Below are 26,187 nucleotides of genomic sequence, written 5' to 3'. Positions count from 1 at the left end.
GAGAATATGCACCATATGGACACAGAGGGATATATAACTATACAAATCTAATTAAGTTGCATCTCACTCAGAAAAAAAATCTGTATATAAATAGGTACAACTAAAATTAGAACAACTGACATGACTATAGACTTAATTCAGATAGCAAGGGTACTCGTAAAAGAATTACACACACATTTTTAAATAAAATCACTTACCCAGTGACAACAACAGATACCTCCAGGCACAAAAACATTCCTTTTGGTCAAAACTTTATGTAAGGGGAAGTGAAGAGAATCCTAAGATTTTATTTTCAAATCTACACAGCAAAGACAAATTTGACCATAAGATTGGCTAATTCAGAAAATTGCTCAGAAAGCTTTTTCATGTCACTTAAAAAATTGTCACCAATGGATATGCCTGGTACCTCCTTCACACTGGACCTTTGATTATTGCTGCAAAACTTAAGTATTAATTTATTGTTCCTATAGAAGATTGTGTTTGGAGACAAGCATTCTCTGTATTTATCTGAAATGAAGTGAAAGTCAGAAACAAACTTCAAATTGTACTCTCAAACACAGCAAAACCAGGATTCACAGAGATACACGTGCATTTTGGGTGTCCATACAACCTGCTAGCTTAACAGGTTAAAGCTGCCCTTTCATTAGTGGCCCAACAACAATTAGCATAATGAGACAGTACCTGCCAAAGTCCTTCAGTTAAACGTTCAACGTAACATGTTATGCTTTTACCTTTATCACTGAAAATTTTGTCAGCCAATACATCATAATGATATATTTAAAGTTTATGTACATTGATTCATGAATCAGAGCCCACATAATCTCAAATCTCAGACTACCCTTACGTCGTAACCAATCTTACAGGAATACATTAACAAACTCTTAGGACTACAACGAAATGGCTGATTAAGTGAACAAGGGGACAGCCGTGGATGTTTACAAGCCTTACAGTGTTCAACATGATCCATTGCTAACATTCTTTATAGAGAAGGTCTGAGGACAGGATCTGCCTCTCACTTTGTCAGGTGAGCAATGCTTTGCAACATTTGGGTCTGAGAATCCACATGGAACCTGAGGTGAAGCCTTTTTGAGGTGGGCATCAAAAACCTAACGCAGTTCAGACCTGCAGGATTGCACAGAAGAGACTGCTGAATCTAAACAACTGTCTCATCAAAAGAAAGACCTTTTCCTCCCAAATTAAATAATCAGTATTATGCCCATGGGGTGAAAACTAAACTACCTCACTATTTCTAATTATTAAACCCAAATCAGCTGCTAGGGACATGTTTAAAATACAGACACCATATAGCCCTGTTTCACTGGCTACTGTTTGAAGAACTGGCAACATTGCAGAAAGTTTACATGCACTTTAAGCATGCTGCTAGCAGACAGCTAGTAAAATTGTTTGAGATACAGCATGCACATACATAGCAGAACTATTCGTGTGTGTCTCTGCACGTGCGTAAGCATGTGCGCACAGAAAAAGCAAGAACTGCTTACAGAATTACCAGGTCAGCTCAATCTCTGACTCACCTGACATCAAGAAAACAGACAGCATGGTTGCTTCCCCATTCCCCACAGCACACACAGATGAACCCCTTGGCAACCGCTGCCACAGATGACTCCACATCTACTCTTTTAGTAAAATCTGCAGTTGCTCAAATATGCAACTAGGGATACTGCCACATCTCCCTTTGCATCCTCACCCTTCCTCACAACACTCTGATCACACAAACAGGAAAATGCTGGAAAAACAAGCAGCTGAGAATAAAAATAACCTCTTATTTTACTTTCTTGAGAAAGATGAGGTCTTCACCTCACCTGTCATCTCTACAAGGCCTTACATGACAAACAACAACAACTCTCCCCATGATCTCATGGGCAGGCATGAAACAAATCAGTAACTGCATTTCAAACAATGTCAGAATCTCCTCAGTTAAACTAGTCAAGAAGCAATTTCCTTTATCTTGTTTCCCGATAAAGTTAACTTCTATTTTGAGCAGACTGCAAAGTATTTCTAGGTCTGGAGTTGCTCCTGTTAGTCCTTGGAGATACTGAAGTGGAAAGCAATTTTCATGATGTAATTTCTTTAAAATGTGGCATTTACATCAAGACCACAAAAATATTCTTGTCTCCTCCTTCTCCGCCTTTCTGACTAGGCTTTCTAGTGTGCGGGGGCTCAAAAATGCTCTGAAAAGGGAAAGAAAAATCCCATATGTGATCTTGTATCCTGTCCAAGCTCAGTTTTACTCCAAGTTTTAACATTCAATAAACCAAAAAGAGACAAAAGTCCTTTAATATCTGAAACCAAAAGCACTAACATACTTCTGCCTTTCAATACTCAGTACACAGAAAAAGCTTGCAAGGTTAGATACTTTCATTCTAAAAAGGACCACAAAATGTTTCAAATATAACACAAACATTAAAAATGCAGGTTTTTCCTACGTGCATACGTTTCTCCAAGACTCACATCTCCTATGAAAAAATACTTCCCTCCAAACACATTTATTTTGCTGCCTTGAGGAAAGTCACAGGGAGCAATTATCCTTTAAAGTCAAATCCAAGAAAGTTTTTATTCTTATGAAATCACTTGGTGATTTGAAGTATTTCCACATCTGCTATCACAAAAGGTATTACTCTGCAAATTAAGTAACACTGGAGCTACTACTAAGCCTACTGTAACAAAAGGCTGTCAGAAAGATATTTAAAATAATTAATATAAAACCTGCTCCCCCATACTCGCAATATTGCACTCCAACGAGATTAAAAAGAAAGTTTTGAAATTCTGAAAATTATCAAAGGTCCAATATGTTGGCAATAAAAGATAAAAAGTCACTAAAATGACATAATTTCTTTTCATAGCTTTAGCTTCTTAAAAATTCTTTCAACTTGCTCAGGTTAATCATTAAAACGATGCATTATTCAAACAGTGCTAAAAAAAACAAAACCAAGAAAACCCCTTATCTGTTTGTACGGAAGGTTCGCAGGTACATGGCAGTAGATCTCATTCATAGATTGCCAGAAGTGAAGTGGATAAATCAGGATGCAAACATACATACCACCATAGGTTGTCTGTTCTTCTTTGCCAACTTAACAAACCCATTGAGATACACAGTTCTCTCTGAAGCCAAAGTGAAGACAGGGCAAGGACAACTAAATTGGAAAACAAAACAAAACAAAACCGCCACCATCAAAACTGAGCGCAAAAGTAACCCCTATAGCCGTTATCTTACCAGCATCTGTTAAATTTTGTCATATGGCACAGAAGTGACATTCTCTGAGAGCAGAAATACAAATTTGACATTTCTGTTAGTAACACGCACGCAATCCAGTTACAATGACCGCAAATTCATCCTCATTACTAGTTATCCAACTCACAAGAAAGTCACCATAAGACTCTTAAAGCACAGGCACCACCTCTGGCCAAGGAAGTCCCTGTGCCCTGATTTCTGATTGCTAGCAGGGCAATCTGGGGAGGTTACTAATTGTTCACACTGCTCTCAGCAAATATGACAATAACCATGTAAGCAACCACTGATGACCACTGTTCTTATTTTCTTGTTGAAGGAAAAAATATCAAGCTAGACAGCTGTTTGATCAGACCTGGTATGGCCATTCTGGGCTCCAAAAGTTAACTGTCTTAAGCTGATTTCAAACCCCATTTACTTAATTACTTTCATTAGTTCATTACGGTTTTCCTAATATCACTGAGTCATGAGCGGACAGTTGCAGCATGCTTTTAAGAAAACATACTTTGGTATTCTACCAAAAGATAACTGTTCTTTCTTAAGCTTAAATTAGCTGCACAACTGGTTCAGTGAAGACAATTAAAGAGCACTAGGACCCTGTTTGGGCAGTGATGAACTTGGCTGGAATCAACACAAATTACCAGTTAGTTTTGGATTGTTTGGTTTTGGCTTTTTTTTAAATAAATTTAGAATAGAATACTTCCAGTTGGAAGGTACCTACAATGATCATCTAGTCCAACTGCCTGACCAAAAGTTAAAGCATGGTATTAAGGGCATTGTGCAAATGCCTCTTAAACACTGACAGGCTTGGGGCATCCACCACCTCTCTAGTAAGCCTGTTCCAGGGTTTGACCACTGTTTGCAGATGGTAAGCCATCAGTGAATGACATCAGCGTGATTAGGCCATGCCCTGTTCCAGTGTTTGACCACCCTCTCGGTAAAGAAATGCTTCATAACATCTAGTCGAACCTCCCTTGACTCAATGTTGGAACTATTCCCACATGTCCTGTCCCTGGATCCCAGGGAGAAGAGCTCAGCACCTCCCTCTCCACATCCTCTCCTCAGGAAGCTTCAGAGAGCAATGAGGTTGCCCCTCAGCCCCCCTTTCATCCTTAACAGACAAACCCAGAATCCTGAGCCACTCTTCAGAGGACATGCCTTCCAGAATTTGACATCAAACATCAGAATGGTTAGCTGTCGTTGATGAAGATAAGGGAATGAAGAATCATGAAAGAATCTTGCTTTCTACCTCCAGCAAGATCAACAATATACTACTCCACTTCATCATTCATTGCCACAACCTAAGGACACATTTACAACAGACCATATAGAGCTCCATATTCAATTCTGAACTGTTTTTTATCATTACACTCATTTTCCTCTTTCTTCATTCCAAAACTATTCCTCCAGATGTTCACCATTAGAATGTTTCTTTCCTTGATGAACCATAAACAAAGTCACACTCAGATGCTGTGGGCGTAGAGTAGAAATGAGAATATGTTAGCACAGTTAACGTGCTGGAAGAGGAAGATGGGACTGTAGTACGAAAACAGGATGAAACAATAATGTGGTTATACTTGTGCCCCTGTGCTTGCACTCAGCCACTGATGTGAAACTTAAATCACCATCTACTTCACATCCAGCTTCAGCCCAGAGGCTCGTAAGGGATGGGGGGCGGGGGGGGAAGTCCCATCTTTTTGTGTTATTGCAAAATAAACAGAAAAAGGCAATTAGCATTATCTAAAACCACACGTTGCTTGTTCTCCATATCTATTTACATATCTAGAGAAAAGTTAATGCAAACCTCAGAAGCACTGAGCAACAGTGGTGTAAAACCATTTTATTCCTGACACCATCCCCTCCCAAAAGTTTAGTACATTCAAATACCACGCCATACCTTCCCTTTCCTGAGTGCCCCTGTCAAGTATCACCTCTCAAACCCCATTTCTCATCCCCTCACATACAATTTCTAAGTGGAGAGGAAAAGGACCACATCTCCTATAGTAAAGGCAGAAATGATCCATGTGAACCCTACTTCCTTCAGAAAACAGTAACCTGTTGTATGCCATTCTAAGCCCTTTCATGACACACAATGCATGCACAAACGAGACAACAGCTGAATTGTCTAAATAGCCACAATGCTTTATATGAAAAAAGCTATTTTCATTTCAAAAGTCCTTTTGAAATAATTCAACATTAGACTTTGGTGGCCATTTTGTACGACATGAAAAATTCTAAAGAATTCAAAAGCCTGGATTTAAATAATAATTGCCCACTAACAGATTAGTAAGAAAAAAGCAATTAGGTTATGTGAGATTAAAAAGCCATTGCATTTATATGACTAAAGAGCCTCTAAGCGAAAACTGTCTTGTGTATTTTCAGCATCGATTTCACCGGAAAGTCCCTAATATATTTCATTATGCTTTAGGCAACAGTACCACCTATAGATAAAATATGCCATGAACAATTTACTAGTTTCATGCACATTCTTTCCTGAGAAACTTCTTACTATAGTTAATGAATAATAATGAAAACATAATGGAAATAACATTTATAATTTAGTATATAAATCCCTATATTGGGCTGTGATAAGATCCAATGACAATACACCTTTTGAAGGGAAACAGCACTCCAAAGCTTAGTGCAGCAACTTACGCCAGTCACTGTTATACTACCAGCACAAATACAGAAGCTGACCAGAACTAGCAAAGTAAGTGTGTCCAGAATGAGGATCACTAGACCTCTCAATCTTCAATAGCTTGAAAGAGGATTTTAAGCAAAACCACTATAAACACTGTTAAGGGTCTGTGGATTAACTACGTGTAAACCCCACTGACACACATCGCTCCTGAGCAAACAGGCTGAAAAACTGATTCTTGCAGCACCTCTCAATAGCCGCCAATGAATCAAGTCTAACTCATGAAAAAGCAGATTCATTGCCTCAGCTCTCCTACTTCCACCCCTCTAGTGCATGTACACTTAAATGAGTTGTATCACGAGGAGAGAACAGCCGCTGCGATGAGCTTAAGAAATAATTTCAGAATCCAGGTCCCAAACTCTTTGGGTTTTATGAGTTATAACTAACAGTAGCTTAAAAACAACATCTGAAGCTCAGGTCATACTTTTATTATATGCTTTACTTGTCTAGTTACATGTTACACTACACTGCCAAAGATTCTTTTGTCATAGCAGAGCTGCCCTACAACAGCCCAAATCCTGGATTTTTGAAATAACTTACTGTCCTAGGGCAACCTGGGTACAAAGAAGTCTGTGGCAATCACTGCACCAAAAAGTTACGCTGACATTCTACAAGTTGAATAAAAATAAGGTCTTACTGTTTTTCAAAATTACAATGAATACAAAGTCTCAGTCTTATAGTTTAAGAGCTGTATGCACAATCTCACAATGAAAAGGTCTTCATAATGCTCCTAAACTGTCAAAATTTATTTCAAAATTATTGAATATCTCACAGGATGCTTAGTTGCTAAAACCCTGGAAGAGCAGGAGGCTGACAATGCAGGCTTGAATGTGTGATGCTATTTTTATCCTGAGTATGTCCCATATCTTTACTATATCCACTGATAACTGAGTTCAATCTAATGACTGTTCATTATATTTACAAGTTAACTATTAAGTGTTCTGCTCTCTCCGTTCTGTTCTCTACCATCATTAATGCATCAAATAGTAAAGTAATGATATGATCAACACTACTTGTATAAGCAAAAGAAACATAATAAAGTGACATTCTACTTAGAAAAATCTCAGGCTGGATACCTACACAAATTAAGACAAGAAATACAGTGCAGATTTCTAATAATTATAAACCATTTGAAGAACTCTGCATAGACTGTGAATTTTACTCATGTCTAGAAATCTTTACATCAAGGTTGGATTTTATTTATTTACATAAAACCACAAAACAATCCCCCACAAGGAGACTGAATGAGAATTCAAGGAAGTTTTATGATATACGGTATAGAAGACATCAGTGATTATCACCAGAGTCCTCTCTTGTTTTCATGATCTATTAATTAACACAGGACACATATCAACAAAAGCTTTAATGCTGAAAATCACTTTCTTGAGCAACAGAAACTACTAAGTACACAACCATACTTGCCGAGTTCCACCAGCACTGGCAAAATGAAATCAAAGCCCAGATGCTGCAGTAAACATCCGTAAGCAAAACGGGAACCAGTAAATAGTCTGTTAATTTGTCATACAAACATGGATTTGCTGGGAAATGGCAAGGTGACCTACACCCTCCCTTTAGTTTGCCTGATGTGAAGCTCCCACACCACAGTGTTGCAGACACTCCTCCCCAAGTTAGAACAAAGCTGCATTATGGTAAGTTACTGGCATCTGGAGTGTATTTTCTGCTTCTGCAAGCCGAGCTTTCCATTTTCATTGTGAAACCAACAAAAATGCCTCCCAAATAAAGTAGTAATTTCTAGTCAAACATTGCATTCTGATCGAAATTTCTCAGCAAAACCAGTTGAAGTTTCATATTAGTACCAGTCTCAAGATTAGAAGATACCTTGCCTGTCACACTAAACATCATTAACATATTTTGAAACAGTATATAAACAATATATTATAGAGAGGAATTAGTAAGGACTAGTATTCGCAATATTTGCTACAAAGGCATAACAGCCTTTGCGGCGTCCCAGTGTGCCATTAATAATAAGCTGGTTTTGTGTTCAAATGTTAGAAGTCAGCAGGAATATCTCACATGTTCTACTATAAATGGGGGAGGAAAAAAAAAAGTTGCATTTCTTAAATGAAGAACTATAAGGTACTGCAAAAACAGAAAGCTAGCATCCTTTGCTGCCACCTGGAATCTCTCATTCTGTGTCAACCATAAAAACCTGTCGACTCTCCTCTCCAAATCTTTAATCAAGTTTTAGAACACTTCACAGTCTTCAACGTTCCACTAGGTGGCAGTGACTCTTAACTTATTGCAGGCCTGTTTTCAAAACGTCTTAAATATTTTGTTTTAATATTTAATTGTAACTCGGAAAAGATTACGTACTCATCTTTGATAGATTAAGAAATGAAAATGGAATAAAGTGGTTTCTAGGTTTCAGATTTTTTACGCAATTACTCTGAGAACCTATTTTACAGCATCCCTTAGAAAAATAATGGAAATAAATAGAGAAAGTGTCACAACTTGGTTGATGTGAAGTCTAATCCAATGTAGATATAGAAGTAGATATAGAAATGCACATTCCAAAATTTTAAAGTATTGGGTGCAAGAATCTGAATGCTTTATGCGTACAGGTCCCAGAGCTGATTATTCAGTTAGGTAAGACACTTCTCAAGAGCATCAGACTACTATAAATTGTCTCAGGCTTCCTTTAGGCTTTGACAGTAAATCTAGCATAGAGATCTACCCCATGATCTCAGAAGACTGGTTTAAAATGAATTGGTCTGGAAGCAATCCTCATTCCCACAGACAACTTGACTGTAATACACACATCAATTCAAGCAGGCTATCAGACCGGATTCTCCAATCTAGTCTCCCACTGACACCTTTTAGAAGTAATGTCCTTGAAAAGCTGATCTTACTTTCCTGGAACAGTAAAAGAACACTGTATTGTTATTTCAGTGGCCGCTTCTTTCCCATAATGCAGCTGGGGAGTTTTGCTGTGATGTATTACCTTATCTTAATTTAGACTACATGCAGTTGATATTCTGCAGGAGTCACCCTTACCCAAGCAGCTCATGGAGGCTGCCTGTTGGCACTTGAGGAAAAAGAAAAATCAACTTTTAACACTATGTTAACTGGCAACTACTTCATGTAAATGAAACATGAACACAGACTCCATCTTAGCAAATTCTAAGAAACTGAAAGACTACTATATTAAACGAAGAGAAAAGGGAGAAAGCACTGCTGTATAATGTTGAAGGGAACAAAGTGAAAAATATTTCTAGGTTAGCAACAGTAACTACAAAAGCAATACTTAACAAAGAACAAATATTAAATAAAAAACCACACAGGTTAAGAACCCAATACCATCTTGATCCACATCAACACAGAGCTGCAGCTCTCCCTCCAGCAGAAGTCCTCCCTCAAAAGCCACTACCCTTCAAGCAAGTCTGCTCACTTGCATTGGCCAGAAGAACAAGATACATGTTTAGCAGAGATATACTTTAGGGGAATCTCAATAAAACATTCACAGGAAAAGAAAAATATATTTGCTGTACTACAGTGTAATACTATCATGACTCTAATATGACTCTAGGTTCTCTAAACAGAAGAGAACTGACAGACACTTCTGTAATCTTTAGTATAAAACAGGAAAATGCTTGTGACTTTAATTACAGTTGCATACTTACAGTGGAATAAGGTAGTTCTGCACTCAACCCATTTTGCTGAACACCTCCATCAGTTGGTTGTTGGGACTAGCTCTGGCTATTCAGGAGGTTTCTCTCTTGTTTAAAAGCATGACATTCCTGTAAAGTAAGAAGAAACAGGATTATGGTGACTTTTATTACATAGCTCAGTTCTTCTCAAACTGTACATTCCTGAAAGATGCACTCTGGTACTTTTATTCTAAGCTCTGCCACCCAGCTTTGATGGCTAGTTCCCCATTCTAGTTTCATTGGTACATGACAAATTCCAAGACTCTAAAGAACACATCATAGAGGGAAGAGCAACATATTAGGAATTTCATAATTAACTATTCTCCAAATATGTACCTGTAACTCTTCCTCGCTCTCAATCAACACAAGGTCCAAGCTGATATGGGTGCGGCTATTGGTTTTAATCACTTCTTTCAAGGTGCTTTACAAATGGTAAATGCCACTCATTCTCACTTTGTTTTCCTCAGGACTTAACTAAACAAAGCAGAATGGACACACAACAAATACAATCATTCTTTCTCTGTATCAGCAAATTAAGCGCCACAGCTCTTCCGCCAAACACGATCAGCAACAAACCTGAGAAAAAACTGTTCCTGTAACTTGCTCAGGTGGTATTTAGACACCGCCCTTCCCTTTTTCTCCTCTTTTGCCTTATACCAACTTTTATAACAGTCAATATTTAAGAAAATTACACATGAAATGAGAAGAAAATAATCTCAAAAATAAAATACTTTCATGTGGAAACCGACATGAAAATTCCATTACAGCCCATGTTGTGTTGATAAAGTTGAAAATCACTGCAAATCACATGGTGTTACTACTGTGCCTCTACTACAGTCCCTATTGTCCTACTGTTAAGTAGCCTCCACTTACAAAAAAGTGTATCTTCTAGTCTTTAAATACATGTAATTCCTACGGGCATCAAAGCAAGCTAGCTTTTGCTGGGAAAGTAGTATTATTCATACACTCAAAACTCATCCAAACTCCGAGTACATATACAGCAAACACTCCCTGCATGAGCAAATGATCCTAATTCATAAAAGAATCAAAATGACAAGTTACAAATGAGTTGGCATCCACTTAAATATTTCAACCAAAATTACAGACATAATGCATTTTCACAGCCCATCTCAGATTTGTTTCTTCCCTGGCAACTTCCCTTAAGTTTTTGTTTTGTGTGCGTATCTGTGTGGGCCCTCTATTCTGTCTGCTTCTTTCACTCTGAATGGCTTCGAAAACTAACTTTCCAAGTAAAATTTTCATACGTCTAAAAAAAAAAATTGCCTTTGCAAACTGTGTGCTGGCAATCTCCAGTGCATCTGAACTTTTCAATTAGGCAGCATTAATTCTTCCTGTTTCTCCACCTCCCCCATGCTGTTAATAGTCAAAGGTCATTTGGTATTGAAGACAGACATCAAGTAAGCAGACAGAATTTATCAAGAACAGATACACACACCACCTGATGTCAGCAAACAGAAGTCCATGATAACATTAACAAACAGGGGAAAAAAGAGCTTCTTGTTGGAAAAAAAATCATCAATACTTTTAATTCTGTATTAAAGAAGACCTCTGCATCTCACCACAAATTAACTGAATAACTTTTAACAAGACTAATATTCATTCAAGTTGAAGTATGTGTTTCACACAACAAACCCAGTAAAAAGATTTTTTTACAATGATCCAGTTATCCACTACAGTTGAAAAGTTTTGAGCCAAGGAAAATATTTAGGACTATGTATAATGAAGGAATGACAGCAATCAGAAAAAAACTATAAAAATTAGATAATATCAAACATCATCCTAGGTAACTGTAAAATAGTACAAAATCCTTACATTTCATATTATTTGCTAAAGGAGCTACTAAAGCTTCCATTAACCTTCCATTTTCCTCAATTTCTTTGGTGCAACATGTTTCTGTAAGAGAGTATCTAAATGTTTATTCTGGAGAAATTTCTGCAAAATAGGAAATTGCTGTCAGATCCAAATGTGAAAAAACAAACACCTTTTTTTAATACTTAAACTACTTTACCTTCATAGTTAAAAATACTTGTACTTAAGAGATGCAATACTTCTGAGTATCTATTTCTGACTGCTTATGAAATCAACAGATGTAGTTAAAAAAAATAATTGAAAGCAGCATAGTTTAACTGTGTTATTTAAGCAGTCTTCTTTCCTTTGGTAAGGGATCAGCTATGCTTTGCTAAAACACGGAAGCAGAGTCTACATTAACATAAACATTGAATAAAAAAATTCTGCAACTGGTAAAATCTGAAAACACTAATTGGTATTAAAAAAAAACAAAACCTAAACCTTTCCACTCTTTCTATCACATGAAGATGGCATTTACAAGATAAACCTAAAGCTAGTAAAGTAATATTAAACCAAGCATTAGTCTGTTGAAATGAGAGAATTTTCCTGAAAGCCATCCTAATGTCATTTCAGAAAACAAATCTGGCTGTAGACTGTATCTAGCATTTTGCTTAGGAAACAGAATATATATGACTTAAAGAAGTGAAAGTTAGGCTTTCGTTGACAAAAAAAATAAGATAGCTCAGAGGCAAGAGGAGAGACTGAGGGAACTGGGTTTGTTAATCTTAAAATGCCTATCCTAAGGACTGATCTTGTTGCTGGCTTTAACTGTCTAATGGGAAATTACAAAAAAGATGGAACCAGATTTTTCTCCAAGGCAAGCAATGAAAAGACAAGAGGCAAAAAGAGACAAGTCACAGGAAGGGAAATCCCAGTCCTGCATCAGGAAAAAAAAAATATTCATAATGAAAATGCTTAGGCATTGGAATAAGTTGCCCAGAGAGGTTATGGAATCTCAAAATTCAAAACTCAGGAAAATGCTGAGCAACCTGCTCTAAATTTGGACAAGATTTTCTTTGGAGATTCCTTCCAATTTATGTTATTCTATGACTAGAATAATTCCTTGTTCTAAAAGCTGTGTGTTTTCCTTGACATCATTTCAGTTCACACTAGAGTCTGTCAATACCTAAGCATACTGTTCCATATCCCACCCTAAATGTCTTACATTAAGTTTTACATAGTTGTTCAAGAAATGTGTGGACAATGCTTATATATATAGGGTTTAACTTTTAGGTTGTCCTGTGTGGAGTCAGGAGTTGGGACTTGACCCTCATGGATACCTTCCAACGCAGGATATTCTACGATTCGTTACATCGCTATTATGTCTAAACTTCTACTCACAACAATTTAAGCTGTAAGAAGTCATTAAAATCACTTAGTCTGATTGTCAGGTCTTTAAATTTCACCCAGTTGTTTGTGTGTTGGCCTCAAAAGTTTCTCTTAAAATGAAGACAGGCTGATTTTCCTGAAATAGAACAGAGAGATCTGAAGTCTCCTGTTTTCTTGCTCCAGAACTGCATCCTAATTTCTTAATTGAAGTGTTTTGGCTTCAGTTTCATTTGTTTGTACTCTGAACGTAACAGCAGCTGTACCAGGAGAACCTAACCATCTGTGTAGCACAGCTTCCAAACTCCACACTGGTTCATAGGTAGAACATACCCAAAACCACAAGATGAGAGGAACAATGTAGCATTACTTCCTCAAAATATTTTTACCAGTCTATCATGATTTGCAGTTCAGGGACTTCCTAAGTCACAGATAAAAGTCTTCACACCTAATACTCCCCCCCTCTAGATTACCCTCTTACAAATGTAGTTGCTTTGCAAATATACAAAGGTTTGGGGGCTTTTTTTTTTGCAAATCTTGCAGCATCTACAACATATTCCAATGAGAAGTTCTGCAGCTTGTGAGAAAATTCATGTTCTTATGAAAAATGTCTGCTCCTGAAGCTAGCTTTTGTTAGTTTTATTTTATGCCCTCTGGTTCTTGCATCAAAGATGACAAGTAAAAAAACAATCTTTCCTGTTTACCTTCGCAGTTCCTGATGTTAGAAAGATACCATACCCTCTCTCAGACATCTCTTGTAGGCTGAGGGCTCCTAACCAAGCTACAGTTTAGTCCTTGTAAGTCAATCACATCCTTCAGTTCAGCCCCACTGCCCCTCGCTGCAGCTTCTCTGATTTTCTCACACACTTTTGAGGATGGGGATAGAATACCACACTTAAGATATACACCCACTGTATACTTGCTCTTTGGTCTTCTCACATAAATCCCTACCACTAACACTTTTCTGATCACTTTGATGTTCACATAGAAACCTCTCTTGCCTATCTTGAAGAGGCTGACTGCAGCAAACATTTCTCCTCTGTGTTCAAGATCCTCCCTCATCCTGCATTTAATCGATTAGCCCGATCCTGCTCTTTAAGTCTCTCCTTGCAAATTCTTAAAACATTTTTTACTGCTAATTTTGAGGCACTCAGAACTTTTACCTTCTTTTTTAACATGAGGAATACCGAAACTGTGCATTATAATCCAGTATCATTTTCACAAATACGTCAGAACTTAAAATCTTCTTCCTAATTCCATTCACTACTTCCTTGTTTATTTGAGAGACAATTAATCCTTTTTTCCTTCTCATTGCATTGCTTACCTATTTTGACTACCTGCATCATTTACAGAATGTCTGCCCCTCAAAACACGCTCCCTTGTACTTTAAATGAAGCCTACAGTTCCTTTTCTTCAATATAGAAATCTGTTTGACCTTAACACAAATTCTACTGAAATACATAGCATGCCCAGTGGTCTACTTCGCCCTGTTCAGTTTAACTATCTTAACTGTTCACGTTTTTAACGAGTTACGTCATTTACAAATGTTAACCATGCCATTCAAAAATTTATTGCACTGATGAAGTTGTGCACTGCCAGACCTAGTGCAACTCCCTGTAGATGTATTCTTATTAAAAAATGGTTCTTTCATAAGCAGCTAGTACTGACCTATTGGACAGACAGTAAACCACTTACTGTATTTGTTACTAAAATGATAATACGTTGTTATTTTTTTAAACCTGAGTATCACACAGTATTAGACTGCTTGATTAGGTAAACATATTTATAGTTTTTACTTAGTTACCTTGGCCAATTCAACCTACGTTGCATACAAGAACAAAGTTAGGTTTGCTTAGCAAGACCAATTTCTCACAGAACCATGTTGCCTAACTGCCCCAGTATTTCTGTTCTTCAACATATTATTAAATAAAGCCCATCCTATTTTCCCCCACTATTTTGTTTGATATGGATATCTAAGGTAACATTACGGAATAAGCTTCCTGGAGCACTTGCCTTTCATCAGCTCAACACTAGAATTCTCAGTCTTCACAATCAGGACTCAACTTGCATCTAGTAATTTAAGAAGAAATCTGGTTCTCAGACTTTTAAATTGTTTATCCTCAGGAGATACTGACATTTATTAACCAGAAAATATTTAGTAGTCCTTATCTGATAGAACATCCTGTTTCTTACCAGAAGGAAAAAACCCCCAATTATAAAGACATTAATGGTTTTCCCAAATTTGCCTATCAATAGACAAACATACTGCTAGACTTCCTCCAGAGTAGGTAACAATTCTTCCTTCCGGTCCTGAGCTCTAGTAAGTACAACCAGCTCCAAAACCTTTGGTTACTTATTCCATCTATGGTACTTCGAAAATTCCAATTTACACTATCTACCTAGTTCTCCTACTCCCATTTTTATACACTCATTTTTGCTTCTAAGCACCTCCATTTTGAAACTGAGTCATTTTGAGCTGCTGCTGAAAAGTGTTACTCTTCTCAAGCATCACAGGAATGGAATGCATGATTTTTGAATGGGACGATCTCTCTGTTGAATCCACCCCACCATTCCATATGCGCTAATACCCCAAGTATGATGAAAAATGGGAGCAAAAATTTGCAGAATAAAAGTCTTAGACAGAGAAACATTGTTGAAAATTTAAGTTTAATTAAAAAAAAAAAACCCAACAAAAAAACCCCAAGCACCATAGTTTTTGGCAGTTTAGAAAAATGAGCTTTCCCTGACTGTCAATACAACGTATTAAAGAAAACTGAAAAACTAAAAATAAATACAATTTAATTTCACCATTGTTAGTCACAGAAAACACTGAATGGAATAGAAAATATAGCAATTATGGCCATTTAAAGACTTTTTTTAAAGAGTAAGTTTCTCAGTCTCATAGTCCAACAAAAGCTGTGCTTCCTATATGCTTGCTTTAAAGATATTTTACATTGGTATAAGTGACACATTAAAATATCTTTCATTTTCTAAAGTGCTCATTAGTATCCACATGTAAAGTTTGATTACAAAATGCTAAGAGCCTGGAAATAAAGTTTACATAGAACGAAAAGCAACAGTCATAAATACTGCCTTGATTTCTAGAAGTCACCCCTTTACTAAAATAAGGTAAATAAACAGAAAAAATTAATAAAATAACATGGTTAAAATAAGAGTTTTTCTAATATTTTTCTTCAAACTGGTGCTACACCATGCAGGGTGGACAACTTACAGAAAATGAATAAACAAGCACGCATAGTGCTGTCCTTATTTAAACATTCTTCCTGTCCTTCTCACACATCAAGAGTAACTAGTAGGCACAGCATGAACGTTCAACAAGAAAACAAATCTGACTTTAAAAGCATCTGTTGGACATAAAAGGCACGGATTGCTACATTTAACTGTAAGGTCTTCAAGGCAAGGAATATCTTTCGCCATCATAAGAGGGATCAACCCAGATTTATTTTTTTTCAATAATAAATAAGACAAGAGACTACACATGCTCCATTTTCTTGGGTTCTGAACAACAGACTACTGGCAAAAGGCATGCCACGGTTCTGCAAATGAGAATTCAACAACGGTTCCTTCTCCACTGCATGCCAAAACCATAGACATATCGAAGCCTGCTGAAACCAGACCAAAAATTATTTTAAGTGATCTGAAAAGAGATCTCAGCCAACCAAGGTTCCTTAACAGCATCTGCCCAACATCATTCACACGATATGCAAACAGTTTTCAAATTTATCCTAAAAGTCCAACAGAGGATGTGGCCAAACTCAGGCGGTTTTCACCTGCTCCCCCCATCACCCTGCACAACAAACACACCCCTTGGAAAGACTACTCTGCCCGCCAGCCTCGAAAAGCACAGCACCCTCTGAATCCACACGCCCAAGCAGTCGCTACCCCGTTTCATCACACCCTCCAAGCCCTGCGAGTCCAACCAACCCGTGAAATATCTCCACGGACGGCGCACACGGACAGCGGCCGCTCCCGCGTCCGAGCTGGCGGGACTGACAGCAGGCCGGCCGTGCCCGCGGGGCAGGGGGCGAACGGCGCGGGCAGCCGAGGCGGTGCGGCCGTCTGGCCCAACAGGAGAACGCCGCACGGCTGTCCGCGCAGCGCCTGGAGGCGACGGGCCAAGAGGCCGTTCCCGAGGGGCTGCCGTACCGGCCCCGCCGCCGGAAGGCCGCGCAGCTGCAACGCGGGTCACCCGCCGGCTGCTCCCAGCCAGAGCCCGGTGGAGCCCGAGCCCGGAACGGGCGCCCACAGGGAAGGGCCTCGCGGCGGAGGACGAGGGGAGCGGCGCGGCCCCCCTCCCCCGCGCACCTGCCCGCGGGCCGCGCCGGAGGCCGCGCCACCTCCGCCGGCAGAGACGGGCTGCGCTCCGCTCCGCGCTCGCCGCCCCTCCGGAGAGCCGGGAGCCGCGGGCTTCCCGCAAGCGGGCGCGCCCCGTAGGATGGGCTCTCGGCCGGGCCCGTCGCCGCAGAGCTCCGCCCGCGGCACACGCCCGAAGCGGGGACGACGGCGGTCAGGGGGACTGCGGCGGACGGGTCCGCAGCCCGGCGGGACGGAGCAGGGCAGGGCAGGGCAGGGCGAGCGCAGCCGCCCCGCGCCAGAGTGTGGGGGGAAGGGGGGGGGGTGAGAAGGCAGCCGGGTCCCACCTGTCCCGGCAGGCACGCAAGGCTCGTCCACGTCTCACCTGTCCGGGAACGGCTGCCCCCAGCACCGCCCACGAGCCCTCTCGGCGCGGGGACCCCGCCGGCACCGGGGCAGGGCGGCGCCCTCAGGGCCGCAGGCCGCCCGCCCGCCGCACCGAGCCCCCCGCCCGCCGCAGCCGCCGAGGACGAGGCCCAGGCCCGCCGAGGGGGATCGAGGGGAGGGGACGGGGCGCGCCGGACTGACGGGTCCGCCGGCCAATCGCTGCTCCGCACGGGAGCGCTCACCAATCGGCGCGGGCGCGGGGCGGGAGCGTGTGAGCGCGCGGCCACTGCGCAGGAGCCGCCGCCGCCCGCAGGTGCGTTGGGACGTCCTTGGCCGCGCCCGTCCCCGCCGGCGGGAGCTGGGGGGGGGCTGCGGGCTCGGGGGGGGCCGCGGCGCGGTCAGCGGCTCCCTGGGACGAGGCGGGCCGCGGGGTCAGGGCGCCAGGGTGGCCCCTCAGCGGGACGGGCCCGGCGGGCCGCAGGCCGGGCTCCTGGGAAGGCCAGGCAGAGCGACGTGGCCGTGCTCCCTCCTGCCCTCGAACCTCCCCGAGCGGCAGGTTGAAGTGCTCCCTGAGGAGACGCGGCCGGGTCTGTGAGCAGAGACGAAAAATCAGTTGTCTTTTACCTGCTCATCACCTGTCGCGGTACGGCCTTTGACTTGTCTTTCCCAATGCACAGCTCAAACCCAAACACCAAACCTGGGTGCAGGTTCAGGCACCAGCACGTAGAGCCGGAGTCATCAAGAGTGACAGTAACGTCTCCTTCCAAGGCAACGACATAGGGCTTCGTGGGCTTCGTGAAGATACTTGAAAGTGAGAACATTTCCACCAATCACATTTCCACCAATTTCTTTTGGGAGTCACGGGATTTCTGTGTGTGGGTATAAAGGCCACTGCTCCCCACTGGCACGGTTTCACAGCCATCGCATTTCTGCGCTTGCCAGAGGTATGAATATATACGGTTACACTTGCTGCCAGGTAAAGGCTTTAACTCTCAGAAGCGGTACAGTAACCTTCGCTGCTTGAAGCTACATGGCAAAAGGAGGGTGCATCTGTCTCTCAATTACAGCTTCTCTAAAGCAACGTTCAGTGAGTAGGTAGTCCGCAAGCATCACTACAGGGTAAACATTTGCTCTGTGGATTGATAGCTACGTGCAGGATTGCTTTCCAGTCCATCAGACGGAAGTTTTGTACGTGACAGAACAAAAGCCTAGTGAGGTCACTCAGAGGAAGTTTTGAGGCTGCATGGTGTACAGAATACATTTGGAAGTTGACTTCCCAATCTCCTAGTTACTAAAGGTCTTCGGCGACTATCAAATCCAGAGCAGTTTAAACATCTTCAAACATCCCAATTAAACATGTATGAGCTTTCTTTTGAAAACAGAAAGATTCCGTTTCAGAATAAACTATAAAAATAACTTTAAACACAGATTTGAGATCTGCTTGTGAATACTGATGCTTACAACTCCAATGTCCACATCAAAGCCAAATGTGCTATATGGAAAGGTATTTTCCCTAAGGTTGTGTCCTGTCCCCCACCAAAAGGCTGAAGAATGAATTTCATATGAATCTCCAGTCATTTCATAGGCATAGATTAGAGTTTATCCTATTGGTACTGCTAAGCTACATACACTTTACTCTAAAACTTCTAGCAGCAGCTCCCACAAGAGCAAGAGTACCGGATTCTCTGGCAAAATGTTTTCCACTCTGTCCTATATCACTATGCCAGGATATTAAAACAGCAGTTCGTGGGCTACAGCCCTCTTAAAAAAAAAAAATATATATATAGAGCTACTGGTATATAAAAAAAAAATCTAAAAGCTAGTTACTTCTTATCCTAATAAGATGAGATTCTAAGTCAGAGTTTCTAAAATGATGCTTAAAGTACTGCAAAGTGATAATGTCCACTGCCTGAACAGGTCTTGTGCATTACAGCAGGACACCCTCTGAAGTCCTGGCTATAAACACTGCCCTGCTAAGAATGGAATTACTTGGCAGCTGCTCCTGTTGAGGGTATCATAATAAATGAAGACTGGAAACTTCTTTTTTAGTTCCTGTTTCAGGTTTCTGCTATGTACACCACTTTAAATTATCCCCATGTAACACATATTTTAAAAAATTGGCCAGCACCCTCTGGTGGATGCATGGACAAGATTTAGGGTTGTACTGTACTGAGTTATTTGAAAAGGCTGGCAAAATGCATAGCTGAATAATGTCCCTTTAGACAATGCCATTAGCCATATAATTTCCCAAAACTTTAATGAAATGTTTCTGTCTATAGTTCAACTGACATTCAATTGAGTATTTGATTTAAATTTTTCCTAAATCCATGCACAATACAATTATAATATGCTATTTCATGTAGTTAATGAAATGTGGCATCCATGGGATCAGGCTCCATTTTTCCTGCTTGATTATTGCTAAAAGAAAATAAATTATGTCATATATCAGGTACATTGGCTATTCTAGCTTCCCCTCAAGCTGTTTTCAAGAAGTTTGCCTTGTGAAAAGTTAATGTGGACTGTGTCTGCACGTACACAAAGATCAGTTGAATAGAACTGTTTGGGTTTTTTTAACCTAAACCAATTTTTTTCCTTAGCCGCCTTAACATAACTTCTTTACAAAATCTTTGTCTTCTATCTCCCACTTTGCTAAAAGTGGTGTTCTATAGCACCTTTTTAACAAGTATTCAATCTCAGAATCTGTTTTTTCCATTGATGCTGAATTCAGATGTGTCAGCAATCTGAGTAAACGTGAGGTTTACTCCCCAGCTTTCCTGGAGCCCCTTTAGGTGCTCTAAGGTCTCCCTGGAGCCTTCTCTTCTCCAGGCTGAACTACCCCAACCCTCTCAGCCTGTCTCCACAGCAGGGGTGCTCCAGCCCTCTGAGCACCTCCGTGGCCTCCTCTGGACTCGCTGTTACAGCTCCATGTCCTTCTTGTCCTGGGGACCCCCGAGCTGGACGCAGTGCTGCGGGGGGGGACCCATGAGAGGGGAGCAGAGGGGCAGAATCCCCTCCCTTGACCTGCTGGCCACACAGCTTTGGATGCAGCCCAGGACACGGTTGGCTTTCTGGTCATGTCCAATTTTTCATCCACCAGTACCCCCAAGTCCTTCTCCACAGGGCTGCTCTCAATCCATTCATCCCCCAGCCTGTATTGATACTGGGAATTATAAATTATTATAAATAGAATTAATAACATTATAAATAGCAAACCATCAAAATGCATCAAAGATATACTGGCACTGGGCAAATAAGTACAAATTGACACTGAAACTGTCAGTAATTAAATTCAGAATTAATGTTCCATTTAGAGTAAAAAAACTCTTAAAGGTTTTTGAGAGAAACTCTGTCGAAAATTCTACTGTTGATTTTTAATTCTATTATCCTCTGATATTTATCCCATCCCCACATAAGGCTTGACATGGGATTGGCCACATCTTTCCTTCTGCTGACTCTGCTACATAAATGGTAATTTCCAGCAAAGGAGATATAGAGCAGTGCCGAGCAACATCCTATAAATCTTTATATTACAAGAACATCTATACACAATAGCTAGGGTAGGTTTAGAATGGTGGCTACCCATAAAACAAAAGATAAGTCCCTGGTTATAATATTTATTCTACTGAAATTACAGGCACGGTTTAGGGAAGCAAGTTATACTGTGTACAAAAGTGGGAAAAATGAACCAAATGAAAGTAGTTCTGACAAGCAGTTCCTGCTCAGTGTTCTCTTGGATCAAGAAGTTCTGTTTGTTATCTAAAATGATGAACTATTAAGTAGTTTCAGTAACCAAACTTTTTTGTGTGTGTGTGTGCATTTGTCAGCATTGCTTGAAAGTGATGTAGAGAAAACCTTTTTCAGGCTTTACCAAATTTTAGTGCATTGGAAATAAGTTACTTTAGTTAATGCAATACAACTCTTTTATTGGAGATGTCTGCTGAAATTGCTTGGAAAATACTTTAGGCTATTTGGGACAAACTCAAGCAGATAAGTTGAAGTTTAACCACACATACTGTACTATGGCACTGTAATTATTGCCATGGATTGCAACTTTAAACAAATATGAACTACCCAAGGTCAATGGTGTATCCTTAGATAGAACTAGATGAAGATAGAATCCAATGCAGCAAAAATGCGTGTATGGTTAGCTAGAAAAAAAGGGAGTTAAACCTGAATAATTTCTAAGTGTTAAATGCAAAGAATAGCAGAATTATTCTGATAGTCTAGAGACATTTTTAAAATCTTAAAATAATCTGATACACACCACCACAATTTCTCTTATTTCCACATCTTCACGTGGACAAAACAGACAAGGGGTCCTTTGAAGCTACCAGCCAGTTTGCACAGGCAGCTGACCTGTCGTCTCCTATCTCAGCACAGTGGAACTCCCTGTCTTCGCATCAGAAGATTGTTCCTCTCTATAAAAGGAGACAAACCAATCTTAAGAAAGACTATTTAGATACTGTGAAGTCTTCCGATGCATTATGAATGGCTCTTGAAGTGATAGACGCTGTGTTTTACATAGTGTGAAGATTTATGTGACAAGCTTTATTTGACTAGCTTGACAAGTTTGGACTCGTTAAACATATAAAGACAGTTTTCTAATCTTGTTGCTTTGGTCACATTCCTTCATTGTTTTCCCAAGTTTTCTCTTCCAAAAGCAATTGTGTATCTTTACTTTGAAGGGCTTTGCCATTAATCCTCAGCGTATCTTTTTTCTTATCACTTTCACTTATAGCCAGCTAGTGTCACTGACCTTTGCCTGCTTACTATGTTTTCAAACAAGCACCTTTGTACTTTCTCTGAACTGCCTCATACTGACAAATTCTCCATCAACCTTGCAACATTGCCTCCAAAAATCATCCTTCAAACCCCTCCTTTGTTTCAATGCCAGAAAAAGTCCACGGTGCGACTCGCCCCTCTGAGCAAAAACCCCTGTTATCTTTTTCTCTCCTGTTTACATGTGTTGTCTTTTGTGCAGTATAAGGCTTCTGGGGAAGTCATACAGGAATGTGTTTTCCTTAATCATGAGTTTGATCTATAGTACCACGGCAGTACGGGACACTTACTCAGAGCTCTGTACTGCCTTCATAAGCCTTCTGTTACACTATCATACAGCAGAAGATCTTCCCTGATACTACTTTACCCTTTTCTTCTGATACCAGATCTTAAGATGTTTGGCAGAAAGGGAAATCTCTTGTGCCCACTCAGCATTATTAGCTCCTATACACGTACTAACGAGAAAAAAAGCTGAGTTTGCACAGTGGACATATAAGTATGAGCCTTCATAAAAGCACAACTTTTCTCTAATGCCTTTGATCAAACTCCACTACATTCTGGGACAGGTGACCAGGACCAGTAGCTTACCGCTACCCATAGCGGCATATTTACATTTTGCTAGTGCTACAATTTTGTGCTTTTCAAAAGAATACAATTTTTAAAAGTACCAAGAAAAAAAAGGCAATTTAACTGAAAGGATGTTTTATTGCATTAACATTTAACTTACTTTTATAATTCACAGTACTACTCGTTGTATAGGGCACACTATCCAGATGCTGTTGCACACATTATGCACGTATGTTGCTGTGATGGTGCAAAGACACATCCCATTCTGACCGAGAAACACATTTCCAGAAGCGCAAGACATGTACCACTTCTAGGTGAAAGAAGTTCCTACTTACTTTTCCTTCCCCCATCGCTCTCGACCAGTCTGGTGCCCTTAGGAACAGCGTCTGTTCTAAAGGGTAAATTCATCTAGAACCCCACAACTTTGTGCTTGCATAGCATTGTAAACTAAATACAGCGTGTGTGTTGCGCTTGACTAAAGCAAGTAAAAAAGCAGCCAGCCGTATCAAGGAGGAAACTTTCCACTTGCCTTCAAACAGAAATAACTAAGAGATACCGGGGCCTGTGACTGGTGCCGCAGCGCAGCCCCTTCTGCACACTTGCACGCTAAAAGCAATTTCCACAAGGTGCCCAGTGCTATGTAACATCCGTGCCAGCATCCAGTGCGCAGACTATCTGCTGTAAACAAATCTATGACATTTATAATGCAATTGTTGAGGATCACATCAGCTTACGCTCTTCCCAACTCACAGATCTGCTGAGGAAACCGCTAAAGCTGATTCTGTTACTGGTCTGTGGATAGAAACTTGTAATGAAGGAAACGCAGCAAGTATTTTCTGAAGGAACTGGTGAGCAGCTTGGCTCGAAAAGTTAACCGCATCAAGCTCCATGGACACAATCTTGCTGCATCTTATTTCTAACCTCTATGGCTACCTGACAAGACAAAACAATTCTACCAACTCAAACAAAACAAAACAAAGGTGGGGAGGGGAACATACGAAGTACGTTATGTTCTGTGTCTCTGCTCCCCAGGTAAAAGCACCATTAGATTTATTCCTCTCCTAAGTCATGTCTTGTTTACCCCACTCTGCATTACTTGAGTTTTCAGACCTTCGAAGCAAGGGGATTTGAACAGACGTTTTGCTAAAATAGTTCTTCATTCTGGATCTGCCCATAGGGTCTCCAGGGACCAAGCAGCCAGCCAAAAAAGCCCCCATGCCCCTAACCCCCAAACCAGTCAAGATAACGATATCCATCAGCTGCATTGCCATGATATAAACACACCCTTTGCTGCCATGGGAGTTTAAAACTCATTTAAATGTCATTCAGCTTTATTACAGAAGTCTTTGCTAGCATACATCTCACACACAATGAAAAACTGGCAACAATGTTTGTAAATTTTAACCAAATTTAATAGTATCAGCTGTGTTTTCATGAATATAAACCAAAAATTCTTTCTGCAAAATCCCAGTTGTCCCAGGAGGGATAAGTCTAGCTCAGCAAACCAGTGGTAGTATACAACTTGGCTGAGGATATAGTAACTCCTCCGAGAAGCTGCTTGTTACAAAGGCACCGGAGTTGTCACCGGGCAGCTGCCATGAACCGCGCGAAGGCCGTGCTATCGGCTGGAAGGAACTAAGCACTGGCTGGCTACTCCCGTTAGAAGTGAAGCTTGTGGGCCAGGAGGAGCTGTACCCTGCGCTTGCCGAGAACAGTATTGGCGCTGCTGTTAAACGTCGTAACATACAAGGTGAGCGTCACCTCCCAGCCCAACCGACTTGCCTCGGGCTGGTGTCAGACAGATTGCCACCCCCGGCCTGCTGTTTTCTCTTGCTCTGAGAGCTGGACGAGGTTTTGGAGTGCAAAACTCAAATGCTCGTCTGTTCAGAACTAAACAAGCAACGCTGGCAAAAAAAGAGAAACTTCAAGAGTAGTTTGTCTCCAAAGATTTTTGATTCCTAGTTGGTACGTGAGTATTAAACTGCAACTTTTTATAACATTTCAGGAAAAGCATCCAAGAGACAAGTCCCCTAGTAATTAAATATCTAAATGTAGACACTGACACCATAGATTTGCTCTAGAAGCGTTTTAATTTACAAACAGCAATTCCCATTGACTTTATACCATAAAAAAAGCAATTTACAAGCAAGAAACAAATTCATCAGAACAAAATAAAGCAGCACTGAAATATTCATGTCACAAATCTAAAAACAAAGTGAATACAAGAGTAAAATATCATTTGAATAAATATTTTAAAATTCATGCTATAAAATAATCCTTAATGGCAAGTTATTAATTGTTACAGCATCAGCTTAGCTAGCTTCATTTACTTCATATGGTGATGAAGTGTGGAGTTGTGAGGTTACCGGTTTATATTGCAAGATAATGACACCAAGTCAAGTCATTCAAACTGTTCAATTATTTATCATGAAAAACAACCATACAAATAAAAGTTATTTAAAAATACAATTTTTCAGTCAGAAACAAACACTGTTAAAATCGTGCAAGAGCTCTATGTTTAATCAGATAGACAACCAGAGGCTTGCAGGGCAAGTCCAAAGGCTGAATTCATAGCATATGTAAATGGGAGAGACAGCAGTTCATGGTATCCACCACAGCAGGAGGTACTCACATAAACTAGAAGCAAACCTGCTCAGTTACCGATGCTTAGCTTCACACCCCCTGAAGAAATACAGGAACATGTGTCCCAGGCTTACTTGTTTGTTTAGCTTTTTTTTTTGTTTTTTTTTTAAATGTAAACTTGCGTAACTTAAGTTAATGCTGTCACAGGGATGTGCAAGTAGTATTAAATCTACAATATTAAATACAACTATTCTGGCACTTGTTAAAATATTTGTAAAATGCACACAGATTATAAACTTTGAACATTTTGAATGACTTTACTGAACTTCCAATTCAATCACTGAGTATTATGAAATTTACAATTCATGAAATAAACAGATTCATATAAAGAATTTACATAATTCCCCAAATACTTTCAAATATAAAATTTAATAAATAACCCTGACCAGTCAAAAAGCACCATTCAAGGGTAAAATTCCCTTGGAAAATAGATTAGGTGTTGCATATTTGAGTCCCTTTCAATGGTTTCATGTGAAACCTGTTTAGAAAAATGACAATAAAAGAATCACAGTAAACTAATACAAAAATTCAAATAAGATATATATATATATATTTAAAGGTAAAGCTCATTCAATCTTTTCCCAGCCCTTGATTTTATTCCTGCTGTTCTTCCCATAATTCAGCCTAAACACATTAAGAGGCCTAACTGTTTTCTATAAAAGTAAACCAAAGGCTTCAGCATAAAACAT

At 40.2% G+C, this 26,187-nt stretch overlaps 1 protein-coding gene across 12 annotated transcripts in view; it reads right to left on the bottom strand.

The window, feature by feature from the left end:
- Nucleotides 1–26,187, bottom strand: part of RALGPS1 (Ral GEF with PH domain and SH3 binding motif 1) — a 137,390-nt gene that overhangs the window by 95,962 nt on the left and 15,241 nt on the right. For 7 of the 12 annotated variants that reach the window (XR_012838505.1, XR_012838504.1, XM_075772647.1 and 4 more), the window contains exons 1-3: nt 17,508–17,689; nt 9,587–9,703; nt 3,059–3,152 (exon numbers count right to left, since the gene is read on the bottom strand). The gene's annotated coding sequence lies outside the window, so the exon portion shown is untranslated. Of the gene's footprint in view, nt 1–3,058; nt 3,153–9,586; nt 9,704–11,446; nt 11,549–16,692; nt 17,343–17,469; nt 17,690–26,187 lie in introns of those variants that run through there. The other 5 variants (XM_075772648.1, XM_075772652.1, XM_075772650.1 and 2 more) reach the window with 5 other exon arrangements.

This window comes from Balearica regulorum, chromosome 20 (assembly GCF_011004875.1).
Source record: "Balearica regulorum gibbericeps isolate bBalReg1 chromosome 20, bBalReg1.pri, whole genome shotgun sequence".
NCBI classification, from domain to species: Eukaryota; Metazoa; Chordata; class Aves; order Gruiformes; family Gruidae; genus Balearica; species Balearica regulorum.
The sequence above is the reverse complement of the archived record's forward strand: the minus strand, read 5'-3'. Positions and strand labels throughout refer to the sequence as shown.